The following is a 21,395-nucleotide window of genomic DNA, read 5'->3' as shown; positions in this document are numbered from 1 at the left end:
CCTAGACCTCCTCTGTAACTCAAAACTGGTAACCTGTAGAAATTTTCAAACATCGCCTATGGAGATTTTTAAGGGTAAAAGTTTGTCATCATTCCACGAGCGGGCGCAATTTTGAAACGTGACATGTTGGTTATCAATTTACTCTAATTGATAATTGAGTAACATTATCTTTCACAATATAAAGAAAAAAAATGGAGCTAACTTAACTGTTGTCTTATTTTTTTAATTCAAAAAAGTGTTTTTTTTCTAAAAAAAAGTGTGCTTGCATGACCGCTGCGCAAATACAGTGTGACAAAGTATTGCAACGTGATAAAGGATCTGTGATAAAGGATCTCACCTGCTAGTGGCACTGTCAGATCCATGGGCCGTAGTACCGGTGTCCACCAGCGGGTGTATTCCAGCAGTGTGGGGCAGGCGGCACCTCCTGCGCTCAGGTTTTACATCAGGACAATTACTGGCATTCTCATAAATACCCAGCAAGCCCTCACATGCTTGCCTTGGTATATCTCTCCCTGCGCCCTGGTCTCACTGCCTGTAATCCTGACCTTGAGCCTGCATCTGACATGACCTGACCTGATCTGATCTGATCCGATCCCTATCCTGAGCCCATCCTGGACCTGTCCCTCCTGTTACCTAATTACCTTGGATCCCTGCCCTGCAGCCTATACATCCATCCTCTCCCTGTCCTGTTGGTTTCCCGTCATTACCCATCTGCTGATCTCCCTGTGTGTGACCTTGGCCTGACTTTTGTTTACGATTCCGGTATCTCCCATTTATTGTATATGCTATTTGTTGTTTGTGGGTCTGTGGTTGGTTGTGCACTGTTTGTATTCACTTACTTGTCACCTATTTTATTAAACAACATTATCATTCACTTACATGTGTTTTGGTTTCCTCTGTGCAGTCCACACAGTCTGGTCTACTAATTCCCTGATACTCTTCCTGTTAGTGTGTTCACTTTCAAGCACATGTACACTGAAGCAGAGTATTACAGGCTGCTAATACGGTGCCCCCCCCCCCCTCCCAGTCTTGTGGTACATAGGGGTGGCAGGAGGCTGAAATCTGAAATTAAGACTTGATACTTGAACTATATTATATTATTATTTATGGTTGGGGCAAAGCTGGCTGGCCCACCTTACTCTACCCTTTCTTTCAATTGTTTTCTGAGTGCATCTGTGTCTATCACATAGACATTATCAGACAGTGGACGGATTTCTTTGCCCTCTTTACCCCTAGTTAATTGCTGTCACATGTAGGTGGGACTAATACTTTTCTAGGGCTCAATTTATAAAGCAGTAATATGGCCTTACTGTAGCCTAATGTGCTTAGTGCTTCAGGACTCAGGACTCCAAAGACAGGACTTCAGGACTCCAAAGACAGTGGAGTGCTATTAAAATGATTGGTGTAAAGAAAAGCCAAAATCAACCAACCCACTCCTACCCACACTGAGAGAACATAGTGACATACTGCACACTCGGCACCTTGGCTTGCATTTTATGAATGGGCTGCTCTGCTTTATAAATTGACTCCTTAGTGTCATTGCCCCTTCCAAATCTAGTAGCATCTCTGTTGATCTGTGAAATTTGGGATGTTTCCTTTGCTTCACACATTGGGTATATTTACTTTATGTATGGAAACTTTACCTCAAGTTGAGGGAAAAAGAAGTCAGCACCATCTTCAGTTAAATGTCCTCAAATACTTGGGCTATAATAAAACACAGGGCCAAAAATGTTAGTGTTTTAGACTGGATGTTTGACTGTCAAAGGGAGCCTGCTACTAACCGACATAGTGCTTATCCCTCTGACACACCATGGAATGCTCCAGGTCACTGATCTTATTACAGTTGGTGTGACCTTATCACGGTTGGTTTGACCTTATTACATAAATAGTTTAATGTTCTCTGTAAATCACTGCAAAATTTAAAGGTGTTATGGAAGATAATAAGATATAAAATAAAAAAACACTAATAATGCCCTGGTCACAAGCTTTTATTGACTCTCCAAACACTCCTTCTCTTACACCTCTCTCCTATTTTCTTTCCCCATTTATCCCTTTCTTCATTGAAAAAAATGGTCTCTGTATCTTGAGTACAGAATCCAATAACACTCTTAATCCCATGATGTCTATTTCATTTCTATTTTGAGCATCACCCACTATTTGTAAGAGGACCTTTGTCGAAAACCAATACCCCCCCCCCCCCCCCAGTTCTCACAGATGTTAATTTTGAAAGATCTAATTCATGTCGATTTTGCTTTGTGACAGTCCTATCTGTAAGTTACTTTTTCTTGATTTTTCTTCTGCATGCAAGTGTTCAAACACTTTATTAATAAAGTATTTTCAATAAATAAATAAACCACAGTAAAGTCAAATCATGTTCTCATTCATGTATTTCTTTCACCGGCATAAATGCTATATTTGACCCCTTAGGGTACACGGAAATGCACATGTGTCTTCCAAAATTTTGACAGTTATAATACTGTTTTGTTCAATCTCAATTTTATTGTATCATGTAAAATATGGTAACAAACCGCATATCAATACAAGAAAAGGTATATCGTGGAATGATATTCTTACATAAGCAACTTACAGTTAAACAGCTAGGAAGATAAAATCCACCAGAAAAAAATATTAAGCAAAATGCATCAGCCATCGATTATTAAAGCGGAGTTCCATCCTGAAATTTTTTTTTGCATATTCACAGACTTTTAATAGTATTAAGAAACATTTGGGGGAAATTTAGTTTTTTTACTTACCAGAAACGTCTTGTTGCTATGTAGTGGCTGCTAATCTGCCACTTCCTGTTCCACGGCGCTCCTTGTCACTTCCTCCCTCGCCTGTGCTCCTGGAAAATGAGAGTCATCATTTCTCAGGAGTCAGTGGGCAGTACTGTGAGCAAAAATCGCGTTATTTCCCGACAGGAAATTATGCGAATTAAGGGGATTACCATAACAATAAGGTGGGACTTTCCTCCGTCACCGCCCGTTGTTATGGCAACTTTCTAAACAATCGTCGCTACGGCCGCCGGTGCATCAAGCATGCGCAATATTGAGAGGTGCATGCTGTTTACCCAGCATACACCTCTCCATTGGTATTCCAGGAAGAGATTGCGATTGGGCTTCACATGCCCACAATCATCATGGAAAGGCCAGAAGAGGATTTTATTAATAGTAAGTATAAAAAAAAATATATAATTCAGACCCACTAGCAAAAATCTATAAACTTTATTTGTGTAATTAAAGCATTATGATGGGATGCCTAAAAAAAAAAAGAAATCTGTGGCCGGAACTCCGCTTTAAGATAACGTTTAGGGTCAAAAGTAGGCAGAATAATACATAGTAAACATGAATAACAGATAACCTGCAGAAAGTAATTTACCCTTTAAGGAAAATGTTGTAGGGAACAATGTTGAGGAGCAAATTTGATACTTCATTTTTTGACAGCGATAAAGAGTGAAGAGTCAGGAAAAGAAAGGCAGGTAGGACAGGAGCACAGAGAATAGTAAGGGATATAAAGAAATTATTTTTGTAAACTCTGTCATGGCCCAAGTGAGGTGTTCCAGGTGATATAGTCGGACGAGTAGCGGAATACCAATCATGAGGTCCAGGTCAGCGAGAACTGATCATCTCTATTGGTTTCCTATGCTAAAATCCGCTCAAGGTTTCTAATGCTATCAACTGTCATGGACCACTCCCCTAGGGAAGGCACATTGGTAATTTTCCAATGGCAAGGTATGACTATTTTAGCTGCGGATAAGAAATGTCGAAGGACGTCTTTTTTGATGGATTTGAATGATCCGGGAAGTATTGACAGGAGAGCTATTTCAGGGGTGGGTGGTATGGAGGTATATAATACTGTTTTAAGTAATGTGTTTCCTTGCTGTTGTTAGGATGAAAATATACTGTACATGTTTAAATGATTTTTCATTGCTTTTATTCAGTTAAATAGGAACTATTGAATAGGACTATTTGGAATTTTGACTTTCATTTAGCAAGTGGCACCCCGGGATTATTTTCATATGTTATATGGGTTATTCTTCGCTGCTTTCTCAAAAATAAAATGTATGTAGCGCTCACCTCCAAAGAAGCTGCTGAGAATATGCCCAGGTCCTCCCAAATAGCACAGAGAAAGCCAATCACACAAATACTGTCTCATGCACACCGACAAATCCGGCTCAGTCAAAGGGATGTCTTTTTAGTATTTATTGCCGAAGAACTTTAACAGGAGAGGGGTTTAGGGTCACAGGATACTCCAAAATGATCAATAGCAATAATGGGAGAACAAACTTCTCACTAATCTTCTAGTAACAGCTTTTCTTGGAGGTAACAGGGAATGGCCAGTATATTTAGGACCTCATACAGAAACCCCTGGCACTCAACTCTCTTTTGGCACTTGCACAACTAGTAGCCACCAAAAAGGTCTTTACTCACAGTGTCCCAGGAGCTGTCTGCCACCCAGCATCCACAGGTAGATGCTAAGTGAGCGAGATTATCTAGATCCTTCTCATAACCCAGGACTTTAGTGCAGTACCCTCCAGTAAATGTGATCCTCCAGCAATCATCCCTACATCCTTAGCCTAGAAGCTGCTGAAACCCAGACTGCAGTTTCTTGTCTCAGTAACTCTCCCCCAGGGGCAACAGCCCCCAGGAGACTGAAACCCTCCCCACAGAGGGAAAAACACTCTGTTTAGGCCTTCTGCACATTTATCATCTCCTTAGCCTCCTTCTGGACGCCTCCAGGGGTTGGCTGGGGAAAGATAAATAGTCAACTACCTCTTTGAATCTCCCAGCCCTTTGCTCTCAAAACTTCTCTCAGAGGCATGTGGGGGTAATCAAACTCTCAGCTCAGGAAACCCTGAACCAACACAATCAATCACTGCTCCACTTTCTATAGTAGAGCCAAAAACTTTAAAGTTTACCTAGCAGCTGTTGTTTTTGGCTTCAGGCATTTTTTCCGCAGCCAGTAAACTCTCCAGCATGTTATCCTATGTGTCCATGCACACATAGGCTGCTATCAGAATTTTTTGGCAGGGGCGTTTTCTGGCTGGAAAAAATCCCCAGAACGATTGGGTTTTAAGAGGAGTTTTTCAGCTGTAAAAACACTCTAATGCCGCGTACACACAATCGGACATCCCGACAACAAAATCCAGAGATTATTTCCAACAGATGTTGGCTCAAACTTGTCTTGCATACACACGGTCACACAAATCTTGTCAGAAATTCCGAACGTCAAGAACGTGGTGACGTACAACATGTACGATGAGCCGAGAAAAATGAAGTTCAATAGCCAGTGCAGCTCTTCTGATTCCGAGCATACGTGGAACTTTGTGCATCGGAATTGTGTACACACGATTAGAATTTACGAGAACAGATTTTGTTGTCGGAAAATTTGAGATCTAGATCTCAAATTTTGTGTGACGGAAATTCCGAAGGAAAATGTCTGATGGAGCCTACACACGGTCGGAATTTCCAACAACAAGCTCCCATCGAACATTTTCCATCGGAAAATCCGACCGTGTGTACGGGGCATTACTCTGATAAAAGCTTTAAAACACTGAAAAACGCTGAAAAACACAGCCATTGAGGCATTTATCAACGTTTTTGAGCCATATGCCGCGTACACACGATCGGAAATTCGGCCAGCAAAAGACCGATGAGAGCTTTTGGTCGGAAAATGCGACCATGTGTATGCTCCATCGGACTTTTGCTGGCCGAATTCTCGCCAGCAAAAGATTGAGAGCAGGTTTTCAATTTTTCGGTCGGAAAAAGTTCCTATCCGAAAATGCGATCGTCTGTACAAATTCCAACGCGCAAAATTCCTACACATGCTTGGAAACAATTCGACGCATGCTCGGAAGCATTGAACTTCATTTTCTCGGCTCGTCGTAGTGTTGTACATTACTGCGTTCTTGACGGTCGAAAGTTCAGAGAACTTTTGTGTGACCGTGTGTATGCAAGCCAAGCTTGAGCGGAATTCCATCGTAAAAACCATCCAAGTTTTTACCGATGGAAAATCCGCTCGTGTGTACGTGGCAATAAGCTTTTGTGGGACTATAGTTTTGCTAAGAAAAGATAAAAATGCTACAGCTAAAAAACATTTAAAATGCTACTGCAAAAAGGCTGCAAAACTCATTCTACAGCTTTCTACAGCTAATGCTACTGGCATTTTAATAAGGTCCAGTGTGCCTTATTATATTAGGCCTTAAAATGGATGTAAACCCTCACATATACACAATGAGATGAACAGCCTCCGATGATACACAGAGATGAAACAAATCTCCCTACATAAGTTTCACTTGTATATCTGCTGTCTTCAGCTTTCTAGACTCTTTAAAAAGTGCAGATCGTGTTACAATTTTTTCTTTCTGTTTCAGCAGAGGGAGGGGAGTCTGGGCATACACTGTGTGTGAGCTGATTGGAGGAAAGGCACCCCCCCCCCCACATAAGCAGAGGAAGGAAGAAACTTGCAGAACTGCATTGTTAATAGACAAGCTCTCTGCTTTTCTATCTCTAAGTTCCCTCCCTGACACAAATTTCCAGCTGCTTTTATCTTGTGTGTCTGAGAATTTGTCAGCAGTTATCATGCTGATAATAGAGAAACGGAGCAGCAGAAAGACACGGGACTTTGTGCTTTGGAGAGAGATAAGTAAATACAACAGATATATGTGCCAAGGTCAGATTTCATGAATGGAGTTTACTTCCACTTTAACAGCAGTAAATTAAATTCAGTTTACCAAAGTGGCTGTGCTGTGTGGTAGGGCTGTATAGACTGAAATACAAATGTGCAGTGTATACACAGTACACATATATATATATATATATATATATATATATATATATGTATATATATATATATATATATATATATATGTATATATATATATATATATATATATACTGTATTAGGAATGCACCGATACCAGGCATTTGAGAGAGAATCGGTACTCGCCCAAATGCTCCCGATACCGATACTTTGTGGTGCGATTTGCGTCAATACAAAATGAATTGGCGCAAATCGCACTGCAAGAAATTGCATGCAATTTGATCAGGAACGTGGTGCAGTGGGCAGTTTAGAACGCACAAAATTCAGCAGAGGGAGCACTGTTCCAGAAAGTAGGCAGAGACAGATTCAAAGTTTAACCACTTACGAACCACCCGCCGTCATTATATGAAGGCTGTTTGCAGAAAAATACCGTTGTTATGGCAGCAGATAGCTGCCATAACCCCGGTATCCTCTTTCTCAGAAGGCGGTCCGCTTTCAGATAAAAGTGGTCTTTGTGGCGGATTTGCCGCAAGATCACTTTTATCGGGGATGGGAGAGGGCCCCCCTCCCGCCACGCTTCGGTGGTCTCTGCCGCTTACCGGAGCCGCCGGTAGCGGCGGAGACAATCGGGTCCTCTCTCCTGTTTGGCTCCGTAGCATTGACTGGCAGAAGTGACGTCAAACGTCACTTCCACCCAATGCTCTTAAAGGAGAAATGTATTTATTTTTTTTATTTTTTTTTTTTTCAAATGAATTTCTTTATTTATTGCATTTTAGTGTAAATATGAGATCTGAGGTCTTTTTGACCCCAGTTCTCATATTTAAGTGGTTCTGTCATGCTTTTTTTCTGTTACAAGGGATGTTTACATTCCTTGTTATAGGAATAAAAGTGACCCAATTATTTTTTTAAAAGGAAAGTGTCAAAATAAAAAGTAAAATAACTAAGAAAAAAAAGAAAAAAAATGTAAATCCCATACGTCAGTAGTATACGTGAGTAGCGCCCGCATATGAAAACGATGTTCACACCACACTTGTGAGGTATCGCCGCGATCATTAGAGCGAGAGCAATAATACTAGCCCTAGACCTCCTCTGTAACTCAAAACTGGTAACCTGTAGAAATTTTCAAACATCGCCTATGGAGATTTTTAAGGGTAAAAGTTTGTCATCATTCCACGAGCGGGCGCAATTTTGAAACGTGACATGTTGGTTATCAATTTACTCTAATTGATAATTGAGTAACATTATCTTTCACAATATAAAGAAAAAAAATGGAGCTAACTTAACTGTTGTCTTATTTTTTTAATTCAAAAAAGTGTTTTTTTTCTAAAAAAAAGTGTGCTTGCATGACCGCTGCGCAAATACAGTGTGACAAAGTATTGCAACGACCGCCATTTTATTCTCTAGGGTGTATATATATATATATATATATATATATATATATATATATATATATATATAATGTTAGGGGGCTCTAAGTAATTTTTTAGCAAAAAAAAATTATTTTAACTTGTAAACACTGTGTCTGAAAAATAGACCCAGTCCTTAAGTGGTTAAAGCAGCAATAATTTATTGGAAAACTGGAGCTCCTGGGGGCGGGCGATGAGCCCAGTGGATGACCTCGTTGGTAGCCCGCATAATACTGCCTCCATAGTGGAGCACTTCCGCCTGCTCCTGGCATTTTCCCTGGTGGTGACGAGCACTGACCGCAGCTGTCATTTCCGGGTGCGTTCTATTGATCCAGCATCCATTGGGCTCACCGCCTGCCCCCAGGAGCTCCAGGGTTAGAGGCAGTCATTCATTCCACCAGGCTCAGCAGAGTAAACTATGGAACCCGTGAGTCACAGTGCCTCACTGGCACACTACCGTCTCCCTGCAAGGGCTTTTGATCTATTTTCCTAATGTCATCAGCATACCTCCCAACATTTTAAGAAAAAGTATGTAGACATAGGATATGCCCCCTGCCAAAACCCCCTTAAAAGTGAATTAAACAAAAAAAAATGGTTAATTAAATGCACAAAAAAATGCACTACTATTCCTTAATATTGGCTTTTAAAATTTACAGTATATAAATCAGACCAAAATGAGGGACAAATGAGGAGGAAAGAGGGACAGGGAGACTTTGCTCCAAATCAGGGACAGTCCCTCGAAATCATGAGTCAGTTCAGTTTTCCAATAAATAATTGCTGCTTTTAACATCTAATCTGTCTCTACCTACCTACTGGAACAGCAATCCCTCTGCTGAACTTTGTGAGTTCCAAACTGCCTGCTAGATACTTCTATAGTCACACACACACAGAAATCGCATGCGATTCTTTGCAATGCAATTTGCGACAATTTCTTTTGTTGTGTTGACGCAAATCGCACAGCAAAGTATTGGTACTCGGTATAGGCGAGTACTTGACCGAAAGTATCGGTACTCATACTTGCTGATAAAAAACTGGTATTGGTGCAACCCTAATATAAATATATATATATATATATATATATATATATATATATATATATATATATATATATATATATATATATATATATATATATATATATATATATATAAAATATACATATATAATATTCCAACTATATAACTATATTTCAGTTTTCCTGGAGTTAAACTTTAAATGTTCCTATTCTGGAAAGACTGTATGTTGATACCTTTGGTTGTGACTGTTTGGCACCTCAACCATTAAACACTTACCTACTGGGCACTTTCACCCCCTTCCTGCTCAGGCCAATTTTCACCTTGCAGCGCTATCGCACTTTGAATGACAATTGCGTGGTCATGCAACACTGTACCCAAACTAAATTTTTGTCATTTTTTTCCACACAAATAGCGCTTTATTTTGGAGGTATTTACCACTGGGTTTTTTTTAAGTTTCTGCTAAATAAATGAATAAATATGGAAAAAAATGTTTTAACCGCTTGCTGACCAGCCGCTATCATTATACTGCGGCAGGTTGGCCCTAAGAGCTCTAGGGGCCCCACACGCGTGCCCGCGGTGCGAGGCCTGAGCCTTTGCGCATGGCTGGCAGCCACGATGTCTGCCGGCGACCCGCGATCTCTCCTCAGAGAGCCAGAATGGGGATCTGTTAATGTAAACAGACAGATCCCAGTTCTGACAGGGGAGTAGAGAGAGATCTGCTGTTCCTAGTGATTAGGAACAGCGATCTCTCTCCTCCTTCAGTCACTACACTCCTCCCACAGTTAGAAACACCTCCCTAGGACACACTTAACACCTTGATCGAGGTCCCCTTGTTGATTCCAATAAGCCCCCTGCCTGCAGACCCCCACAACGACTGGGCAAGGGTTGTGGGGATGAGGTCCTTGTCCCCATCAACATGGGGACAAGGTGTTTTAGGGAGGACCCCAAAACGCCCTCCCCATGTTGAGGGCATGTGGCCTGGTATGGTTCAGGAGGGGGGGGGCGCTCTCTCACCCCCCTTTTCCCGCAGCCTGCCTGGTTGCATGCTCGGATAAGGGTCTGGTATGAATTTTGGGGGGCCTTACGCCATTTTTTTTAGTTTTGGCGCAGGGCCTGGAATAAAGGGCCTGGTATGGATTTTGGGGGAACCCAACACAATTTTTTTTTTAATCTTGGTGCGGGGTTCCCCTTAATATTCATACCAATATTCATTCCAGACTCAAAGGGCCTGGAAATGGACTGGGGGGGCAATGCTGTTTTTTTCAATGATTTTTATGTATTATGCTGGGATCCGATATCAATTCATTACAGCCTCGATCAGTTTTAAATAACATATTTACCTTTACAGATGTCGTTTTGCTGTGGTACTGCTCTAAACACGGGAAGACTAAGGACACCCCCAGGCACGATATTTAAAGGAATATTTAATTTTTATTGTTTCACTTTAAGCATTATTAAAATCACTGCTCCTGAAAAAACGTCCATTTTAAAACTTTTTTTTGCATTGATACATCTCCCCTGGGGCAGTACCCAGGTCCCCAAATACTTGTTTTGGCAATAACTTGCATAAAAGCCTTTAAAATTAGCACTTTTGGTTTTTCATGTTAGTGTTTCCGTGGCTTTCGAATTTGCTGCGAATGCCGCATAATGTTCGCTGTTCGGCAAACGGGCGAACACCTGATGTTTGACTCGAACATCGGGCTTATCCCTAATTCTGAGTCATGGGGAAAGCAAAAGAATTGTCAAAGGATCTGCCGGGAAAGGTAGTTGAACTGCATAAAACAGTAAAGGGATATAAAAAGATATCCAAGGAAGAATGCCAATCAGCAGTGTTCATACTCTAATCAAGAAGTGGAAAATGAGGGGTTCTGTTGAAACCAAACCATGGTCAGGTAGATTAACTAAAATTTCAGCCACAACTGCCAGGAAAATAGTTTGGGATGCAAAGAAAAACCCACAAATAACTTCAGGTGAAATACAGGACTCTCTGAAAACATGTGGTGTGGTTGTTTCAAGATGCACAATAAGGAGGCACTTGAAGAAACATGGGCTGCATGGTCGTGTCGCCAGAAAAAAGCCATTACTACGCAAATGCAACAAAAGTATCCCACTTACAATACGCCAAACAGCACAGAGACAAGCCTCAAACCTTCTGGCACAAAGTCATTTGGAGTGATGAGACCAAAATTAAGCTTTTTGGCCACAACCATAAATGCTACATTTGGAGAGGAGTCAACAAAGGCCTACGATGAAAGGTACACCATTCCTACTGTGAAACACGAAGGTTTAATCACTGGTGTTTTGGAGATGTGTGAGCTAGAAAGGCACAGGAAATTTGGTCAAAATTGATGGCGAAATGCATGCAGTATGTTATCAAAAAAATACTGGAGGAACATTTACATTCATCAGCCAGGAAGCTGCGCATGGGACATACTTGGACATTCCAACATGACAAAGATCCAAAACAAAAGGCCATGTAGACCTGTCATTGGCTACAGCAGAATAAAGTGAAGGTTCTGGAGTAGCCATCTTGATCTCTGTCTCCTGACTAGGGATGAGCTTCGAGTTCGAGTCGAACTCATGTTCGACTCGAACATTGGCTGTTCGCAAGTTCGCCGAACAGCGAACAATTTGGGGTGTTTGCGGCAAATGCGAATGCCGCGGAACACCCTTTAAAAGTCTATGGGAGAAATCAAAAGTGCTAATTTTAAAGGCTAATATGCAAGTTATTGTCATAAAAAGTGTTTGGGGACCTGGGTCCTGCCCCAGGGGACATGGATCAATGCAAAAAAAAGTTTTAAAAACGGCCTTTTTTTTTAGGAGCAGTGATTTTAATAATGCTTAAAGTCAATCAATAAAAGTGTAATATCCCTTTAAATTTCGTACCTGGGGGGTGTCTATAGTGTGCCTGTAAAGGGGCGCATGTTTCCTGTGTTTAGAACAGTCTGACAGCAAAATGACATTTTGAAGGAAAAAACTCATTTAAAACTACCCGCGGCTATTGCATTGCCGACAATACACATAGAAGTTCATTGATTAAAACGGCATGGGAATTCCCCAAAGGGGAACCCCGAACCAAAATTAAAAAAAAAAAATGACGTGGGAGTCCCCCTAAATTCCATACCAGGCCCTTCAGGTCTGGTATGGATATTAAGGGGAACCCCGGCCAAAATTTAAAAAAAAATGACATGGGGTTCCCCCTAAATTCCATACCAGACCCTTCAGGTCTGGTATGGATTTTAAGGGGAACCCCGCGCCAAAAAAAATAAAAAAAAACGGCGTGGGGTCCCCCCAAAAATCCATACCAGACCCTTATCCGAGCACGCAACCTGGCAGGCCGCAGGAAAAGAGGGGGGGACGAGAGTGCGGCCCCCCCTCCCTCCTGAACCGTACCAGGCCACATGCCCTCAACATTGGGAGGGTGCTTTGGGGTAGCCCCCCAAAACACCTTGTCCCCATGTTGATGAGGACAAGGGCCTCATCCCCACAACCCTGGCCGGTGGTTGTGGGGGTCTGCGGGCGGGGGGCTTATCGGAATCTGGAAGCCCCCTTTAACAAGGTGACCCCCAGATCCCGGCCCCCCCCCCTGTGTGAAATGGTAAGGGGCTACATAAGTACCCCTACCATTTCACGAAAAAAGTGTCAAAAATGTTAAAAATGACAAGAGACAGTTTTTGACAATTCCTTTATTTAAATGCTTCTTCTTTCTTCTATCTTCCTTCATCTTCTGGTTCTTCTGGTTCTTCTTCACAATATTGAGAACTGGGGTATGTAAACTTTTGATCAGGGTCATTTGGGTAGTTTCTGTTGCCATTATGATCTAAAAAGAGTAAACACAGTTGATTTCTAAGAAATGGCTTCAGCCAAACACTAACCACGAGTGAAAGAAAAGTTTTTGTGTTATCGTTCATATTCTCTGAAAAATGACCAAGAAATCATAAATTCTGCCAGGGTATGTAAACGTATGAGCACAACTGTATACACCAGTGGCTTGAGTCCTGCTCGTCTTGCGAGACAGCGCCCGTAAATCAAGTCAGGATTTAAAAAATAATATAGCTCATCTTGCGAAACGCTCGTATACCGCGTTACTTGCAAACCAAGGTATCACTGTAGTACTACTTTTACCCAGAATAGGTATTCAGACCAGGAGAGTTAAGACAGAAGTCTTTATTTGTGTACCTCTTCTGAGTCAGTGACTCAAAATACTGCAATAATGAAGCAGGGGCGGATCCAGAGTCTAGTCTCGGGAGGGGCACTGCCAGAAAATATATTTTTTTGGGGTACATCTATCGGGGAAATGGCTGGTGTTGTCGCTTCAATCATCACGGCACCATGGTTGTTATGGTGTCAGGATGATTAAAGCGCATTATTACTATTATTACATTGTTATAATAAATTAAATAGTTTAACTCACCATAATGCAGAATCAGTGGGAGCCCCGAGTGTGTCACTTGCCACGTCACTTGCCACGTCGCCTGTCACTAGATGCAGATTGTCACTTGCCACGTCGCCTGCCACATGTTGCGGAATGTCACTTGCCACGTCGCCTGCCACATGTTGCGGATTGTCACTTGCCATGTCGCCTGCCACATGTTGCGGATTGTCACTTCCCATGTCGCCTGCCACATGTTGCACCTCACCAACTGAGCCGCCGGGCCAGCCCGCTGTCTCTCTCCTGCGGAGCCGCCCGCTGGCTCTCTCACCTATGGAGCCGCCTGCTGGCTCTCTCACCCGCGGATCTACCCCCTGGCTCTCTCCCTCACCCGCATTTCTCGGAGGGGGCAATTGCCCTATTGCCCCCCCCTGGATCCGCCCCTGTAATGAAGCAGGTATATCAGTGTAGTGGCAAGGTGACTAGAGTTTTAATAAGGAGAACTTGTTAAATGCAGCCTACATGTTTTTCTCTGGACAAGAAAAAAAAAATGTTCACTATGTATTGTTGCATGATTGGCAACCTTTATTTCTTCAAATGCGGCTGAACTTGTTACTCACAAAGCCAAATTGTGCAGAGACACTGTCATTATTTTAAAAGTTATCCCCCATACACACAATTAGCCTGCATACTGTATAAAGAGCGCTACAAAAATAACATCTACATCCTATCACAAAGTTTCTTTTGTAAAATTCACAGGAATTCATCTTGATGTTTACCAAGTCTTTTCTCCAATATCCTCAACTATGCAGCAAAGTTTGAGAACTTCCAAGTCCTGATGTAAGAATTTAGTAGTTATACATAAAGTAATCTGAAAACAAATAGGGATTGTTAATGTAGAGCGCGGTAGGAAAAGAAATCAATAAAGAAACAAAAAGACTGGCAGGATTAGAACGTGTGTTTCTGTTCCAGTGAGTCTGAAAGACTTTGTTTTCTTGGGTCCTTTATGCAGTTAGCGGTTGTAGAAGCCTAGAAATGTGAAGGCTTACTCGTCTCCCTGCCATCTTCCTGAACAGACAGACTCATTCACAATGCTGTCTTCAACCGTCTAAAGTTTTTCGGGATAAGAACAGGAACATTTGTACATTTTCTGCAGGAACCATTATCAAACCGTCAATGTTCTTTGTTCCCCAACGTATCCTGCATAAACTATAGTTTAAACTATAGCTCTATATATATTAATTTACTGGCTTAGCTTAGTTCAACCAAGTTTCAAAATCTGAATCCAGTCCCATCTCATTTTCTTGCCATTAAAAAAAAATAGAAAGTAAAAGAAGTATAAGAGTATGTGCGCTTCAGATAGATATAAAGGACAAATGAATGCAGTTCTGTATTCATTAAAGTAGTATTAACCACTTCAGCTCCGGAAGAATTACCCCCCCTTCATGACCAGGACATTTTTTGCGATACCGCACTGCGTTACTTTAACTGACAGTTGCGTGGTCTTGCAACGCTGTACCAAAAAAAAAACATTTATGTCTTTTTCCCACAAATAGAGCTTTCTTTTGGTTATTTTTGATCACCTCTGCGGTTTTTATTTTTTACGCTATAAACAAAAAATACATATCCTATATAAAGTATAAAACTTATTAAAAAAAAAATGTAAAAAAAATAAATTTCTTCATAAATTTAGGCCAATATGTATTCTGCTACATATTTTTGGTAAAAAAAAAAAAAAAAAATCTCAATAAGGGGATATTGATTGGTTTGCACAAAAGTTATAGTGTCTAAAAACTATGGAATATATTCACAGAATTTTTATTTTATTTTATTTTTTTTTACTAGATCAGACGCTTATAGCAGGACTGTGACATTGCGGCGGACAAACCTGAGTGACACTTTTTTTGGGAACCAATAACACCAATACAGTGATCAGTGCTAAAATAGACACTGTAAATGTCAATATGTAATATGTCACTAGTAATGACACTGGCAGGGAAGGTGTTAACAGCAGCGGTGGTCAAAGGGTTAAATGTGTGCCTAAAATGTGCTTGCTTACTGGAGGTCCGTGTTCCTGCTTTACAGAAACACAGGATCACTACCTTCCCTACTGACAGGGATGATTGGCGCCCGCTATGTCCAATAACAATGGGAGTGGGTCGCCAGTGGCGCGCACGTGCGCCCCAGACCCAGAAGTGTCAGATCACATACTAGGTACGTGATCTGGCACAGAGCGGCTGCCCTGCCGCAGTAAATGTATGTGAGGTGGCCGCTAAGCGATTAAACAAACATTTCCCAGTTAACCATTTGTTACACCAGCACTTGCAGTTTACAACTTTCAGTTCTTCTGGTTTCTGCTCCCACGCTGCTGCTTTCCTGATCTTCCTGTCTTCACAGAAAAGAGTTAAAAGTGGACAGTGCAGTCTCAAGCAAAGGGGGGGGAATACGAGGAGCAGGGGAGTGCCTTGCCATCCTAGGCTACAGAGCTGTGTTTTTATTGATGCTGCAACTGATAGGACCCACCTTGAAACTGGAAACCTGGGGTGGTGATCATAGCACCAGCTAAAACTGAAAGAATTAAATGATAAAGAACCTGCATTCTCAGTAATTAAATCAGCTGCTGAAAGTTCTTACAAACTAAAGGTTTAATGTAACTTTAATAAATCCTTAAAGGGGAAGTACAGCCAAAGCTTGTTTGTTCTGCACTCCTGTGACCTGTTTTCCGCAGACAGCAGGCTGAAGACAGTTCTCTGCTGACATCACAGAGCTGGTCCAGGCTCGGCAAAGATCGCAACCATATGGGCGGGATCCGCCCACATCCTGGACAGACACCTGGCTCAGCCTCTCAGTGAGCTGCTGAGAGCCTGAGCCGGCGGCTCCCGCCCCCTCCACGGCCCAGCACTCTGGTAAAGGCGAGGGGGGAGAGCAGAGAGATGGTGATTGACAGTCACCAACTCCCTGCACAGGGAGCTGTGAGAACCGAGCAATCAGCTGGGTTCGATTGTTTGGTTCTCAGTCTTAGAGTCGGCAGGGGACAGATGCAGTGTCGGATAGATACTGCATCCACCTAGATAAGTATGATTCTACAAAAGAAAAAAAAATACCATACTTCTCTTTTAAATGCAAGAAGTGTAAGTATCTGAATTTGGCTTGGTATCAGCCTATTGCAGTCTCTGTACAGCAGAGTTCAGACTGGTAGAGTGAGAAGCAATACAAAAAGCCAGTGTAAGGAACATTCTTGGAGTTGCATAGAGATGAGCTCATCAGTGTACCGCTTCTCCTTTCACTGTCCAGTCACGGACTAGGGAAGGAACAAGACCTGTAGGTGTTAGGTAACTGCAGCAGGAAAAAAAGGTCTTCTGCTTTGGCAGGAAGGACTGTGCTCTGTAGTAGGGCTGTGTAAAACACAGAAACACAAACACAAATCCTGGGGCAGGTGTAGCCCTGGCTGGCAGCCCTTTTAAGAGGGCAGGTGCCACACAGTCTGGACATTGTGGCCACACCACAGCTTAATCTTTTGTCCACCACCACTAAATTGAGCAGTAGGAGAGGGAGAAGAGATGGGAAACTGGATTTTCCCCAGCCATGGACAGTACCTGCTGAGAGGAGGAAGTGTCCTTAGTGAAGGGAACGGAGAAAGTAGTAAGCAGAACTCTGATTGGTGTCGGGGTGGCTGGAAGTTGTGGAGAGTAAAGCCTAGTACACACTATTATTTTTTTTTCATTCAACCCAACAGGAGCCGCTGTACTAACAATCCGATGGTAGTACAGCAATCTCCCCTGCTGTGCTATTGTGTTCTGATGGGGGGGTGCCCCCCCCCGCCAGAACACTGCAGTCAGCACTCTCAACCATTGGCTGAGAGCACTGATCAGGAGCCAATCAGCAGACCTTTTCATTCGGGGCAAACGGAACTGGAAGTTTGACCTTCCTCCTCCTTCCCCCACAGCCGACCTATTCACAAAGTACAGCATGCTTCACGCATTAGAAAACTGGCTGTGAAGCCGCAAGGCTTAGCCTAGATGGCGGCGGCGGCATACCGCTGGATTCCTGTATTTGTAGCTGCTGATTTTAACTGCTTCCAGACCAACCGTGGCAGGTTGGCTCCCCTGCGCGAGCCGTCGTAGCTGTACGTGTCCTCAGAGCCGTACACGTAAAAGCGTGTCCCCGGGCACTTGCAATCGCTTGTGACAGAGCGAGAACCGGGATCTGTGTGTGTAAACACACAAATCCTGGTTCTGTCAGGGGAGAGGAGACAGATCGTGTGTTCCTATTAAGTAGGAACAACAATCTCTCTTCTCCTCTAGTCAGTCACATTCCCCCTCACAATTAGAATACACCTAGGGAACACAGTTAACCCCTTGATCGCCCCCTAGTGTTAACCCCTTCACTGCCAGTGACATTTATACAGTAATCAGTGCATTTTTATAGCACTGATCGCTGTATAAATATCACTGGTCCAAAAAAAGTGTCAAAAGTATCCGTTGTGTCCATCGCAATGTTGCAGATCACTGCCATTACTTGTAAAAAAAAAAAAAAATGATAAAAATGCCATAAATCTATCCCCTATTTTGTAGACGCTATAACTTTTGCGCAAACCAATCAATATACGCTTATTGCGATTTTTGTACCAAAAATATGTAGAAGAATATATATCGGCCTAAACTGAGGAAGAAATTTGTTTTTGTTTATTTTAAAAATTGGGATATTTATTATAGTAAAAAGTAAAAAATATTGTGTTTTTTTTTTCTAAATTGTCGATTTTTTTGTTTATAGCGCAAAAAATAAAAACCACAGAGGTGATCAGATACCACCAAAAGAAAGCTCTATTTGTGAGAGAAAAAGGACGTAAATTTTGTTTGGGTACAGCGTCACACAACCGCACAATTGTCAGTTAAATTGACGCAGTGCCGTATCGCAAAAAATGGCCCAGTCATTAAGCAGGAAAATCTTCCGGGGCTGAAGAGGTTAAGAGAGAACGGTGCTTTAAGAGATAACGGTGCTTATCACTGGATAAGGGGGGGCATCTCAAATACTGCCTCACTCCTGTTGGTCAAGTCTACAAATTGGATTGCTCTCCTGTATATATGTAATGGGGCACTTTAAAAAACTAGCAAAAAGTAGAAAATAAAGTAGCGTGGTAACAAAACTACATCTCTGTAGAAGCTCCTGATGTTTCAGATCTGCTACCCTCACCAACCCACTCTATGCTTTGTTATAAGTCTCTTTCTATCATGCATGTTATACGTAGAAGAGTCTGTCTTGTAGAATTTTATGCAAATGCACTAAATTTACATATAGTGTATAAACAGAACAAAAAGCAATAGAGGCATCAAAGATAGCAGATATTGTCCCATAGGGGTTACACATTTTCTCTGGGTAAAGTGTATTTAACACTTATGCAGCGTGCTTATGCAACAATTTCCGCACATGTTCATTCACCTTAATCACCTTCATTTTCTGCAGCATGCCAATTCTACCTGACCCTCCCTTTCTTCCTGTCTGTTATTTTACTTTGTCTATTCAACCCCCCACCACCACTTTGCTTCGTTCCTGTCTCCCTCCCTCTTATAGCCTGCCTGAGAAAAACAGACTGCGAGCTTAGGGAGCATCTTGCAACTTCACCGTGTGGTAGACTGGTAGAATGAAGGCCGTTGCCGTGGCAACCCAGAAGGTGGCTGCATCAAAGCAGCGAGTACACTGCACAGCAAAGGCAGCAGCAGGAGGAATTTGGCTGGAGGGGTCCTGGGACCCTCACGAGGAGGGGTGGGAACATAAAAAAAAAGACTGCAACAAAATGTGTCAAATAAGCCAAAGCATGGGGATAAGATAACAAGGTGAACTGAAAGTCGCCCTGTCTGAGATAATGTAATATATTCGGCGAGTCAAAAGCAGATTTACAAGTTTGTGTTTAAAGAATACTTCAAGAGTTCAGATCATCTTCAGTGGATGTTAACCACTAGCCGACCAGCTGCCGCAGTTATACTGCGGCAGGTTGGCTCGGCTGGGTAACTCGCCATAGCTGTACATCGTTCCTTTAAGACGTCACAGCAGGCGCACGTAGCAGGCGTACCTGGAGCCGTGGCGCGTGCCCAGTGGGCGCAATGACTGCCGGGCACCCGCGATCACTTGTGACATAGCAAGAACCGGGATCTGTGTGTGTAAACATACAAATCCCGGTTTTCTCAGGGGAGAGGAGAGAGATTGTGTGTTCATACTAAGTAAGAACACCGATCTCTCTCCTCCCCTAGTCAGTCTCATCCCCCCTACAGTTAGAACACACCTAGGGAACACAGTTAACCCCTTGATTGCCCCCTAGTGTTAACCCCTTCCCTGCCAGTGTCATTTATACAGTAATCAATGCATTTTAATAGCACTGATCGCTGTATAAATGTCAGTGGTCTCAAAATAGTGTCAAAAGTGTCCGATCTGTCCGACGCAATGTTGCAGTCCTGATAAAAATCGCAGATCGCCGCCATTACTAGTAAATAAAAAATAATAATAATAAAAATTACATTAATCTATCCCCTATATTGTAGACGCTATAACTTTTGCGCAAAACAATCAATATACGCTTATTGTGATTTTTTTTACCAAAAATATGTAGAAGAATACATATCGACCTAAACTGAGGGAAAAAAATGTTTTTTTGGGTTTTTTTTTTAATTTGGATATTTATTATAGCAAAAACTTCAAAATATTGTGTTTTTTGCAAAATGAACGTTTTTTTTTGTTTATAGCGTAAAAAATAAAAACTGCAGAGGTGATCAAATACCATCAAAAGAAAGCTCTATTTGTGGGGAAAAAAGGACGTCAATTTTGTTTGAGTAAAGCATTGCACGCCTGCGCAATTGTCAGTTAAAGCGACACAGTGCCGTATCGCAAAAAATGGTCTGGTCAGGGAGGGGGCAAATCCTTCCGGGGCTGAAGTGATTAAAGAAGAACACTGCTTTCCAGCAGCCAATTCACACTGAACAGCTAAAGAAGACCTCTGAAACACATAGATAGAAACTTAGCAGGCAATGATTTGCAAAGTAATGCATAGTCAGGGGAGTTCAATAAAGCAACAAGGACAATTTCTGACAGTATGGCCCCTATAGCCAAGCAAGCACATAGACCTCTATGCAGAGCGCTGAGAATCATGGAAGTTGTAGTTTGAGATGGCAGTCATATAATGGGGCCAATGGACTCTTTACACTACAGATCCCAAGATACACTGTGAAGTAGAAGGAGTGGGGAGATTTTTTTGAACTGCCTGGGAAAACTTTGCTGTCCTGGAGCTGCTGGACTTGAGGAAAGCACATCTGTCTCTATGCTTACCCATCAGGCCCAACCAGCAGAGACCCAAGCCTGAACCAATCTGCCCATTTTGACATCGCTAACAGGGACTGAGCCACTGAAAGCAGGACACCAAGTGCATCCAACCCATAATGCACCTATACCAACCCTACACCACATTTATACTAACCCTAAACTGCATCTATACTGTATGCTGGTTCATTAAGATTGTCTTTAATGAACCAATGCGTCTTAAAGGTACCTAACCATAGCCGACAGAAGAACATCTTAAAGGACTATCCCTCCCGTAAAACCAAGTCCCCTTTGTTTCCCTGCCCCTGTTTTACCATTCTCCTTTTCTTTCAGACAGTGCGTATCTGGTCAGTCTAGGACTAGTATCGCCACCATAAATGCGCTCTGGCAGTATTGTTCCAGCACTCGATTGATTAAGACTTTACTGTTGCTCAGTGCTGCACTTTCTACTGTTTATGCTGATCTGGAATGCAAATGTCAACTCATGCCTAGTTCTTACTGTTAATCACTTTGCTTAATTGTGTTGTTACCATT

This window comes from Aquarana catesbeiana, linkage group LG07, assembly GCF_042186555.1.
Source record: "Aquarana catesbeiana isolate 2022-GZ linkage group LG07, ASM4218655v1, whole genome shotgun sequence".
Taxonomy (NCBI): Eukaryota; Metazoa; Chordata; class Amphibia; order Anura; family Ranidae; genus Aquarana; species Aquarana catesbeiana.
Note: the sequence above shows the minus strand (reverse complement) of the source record.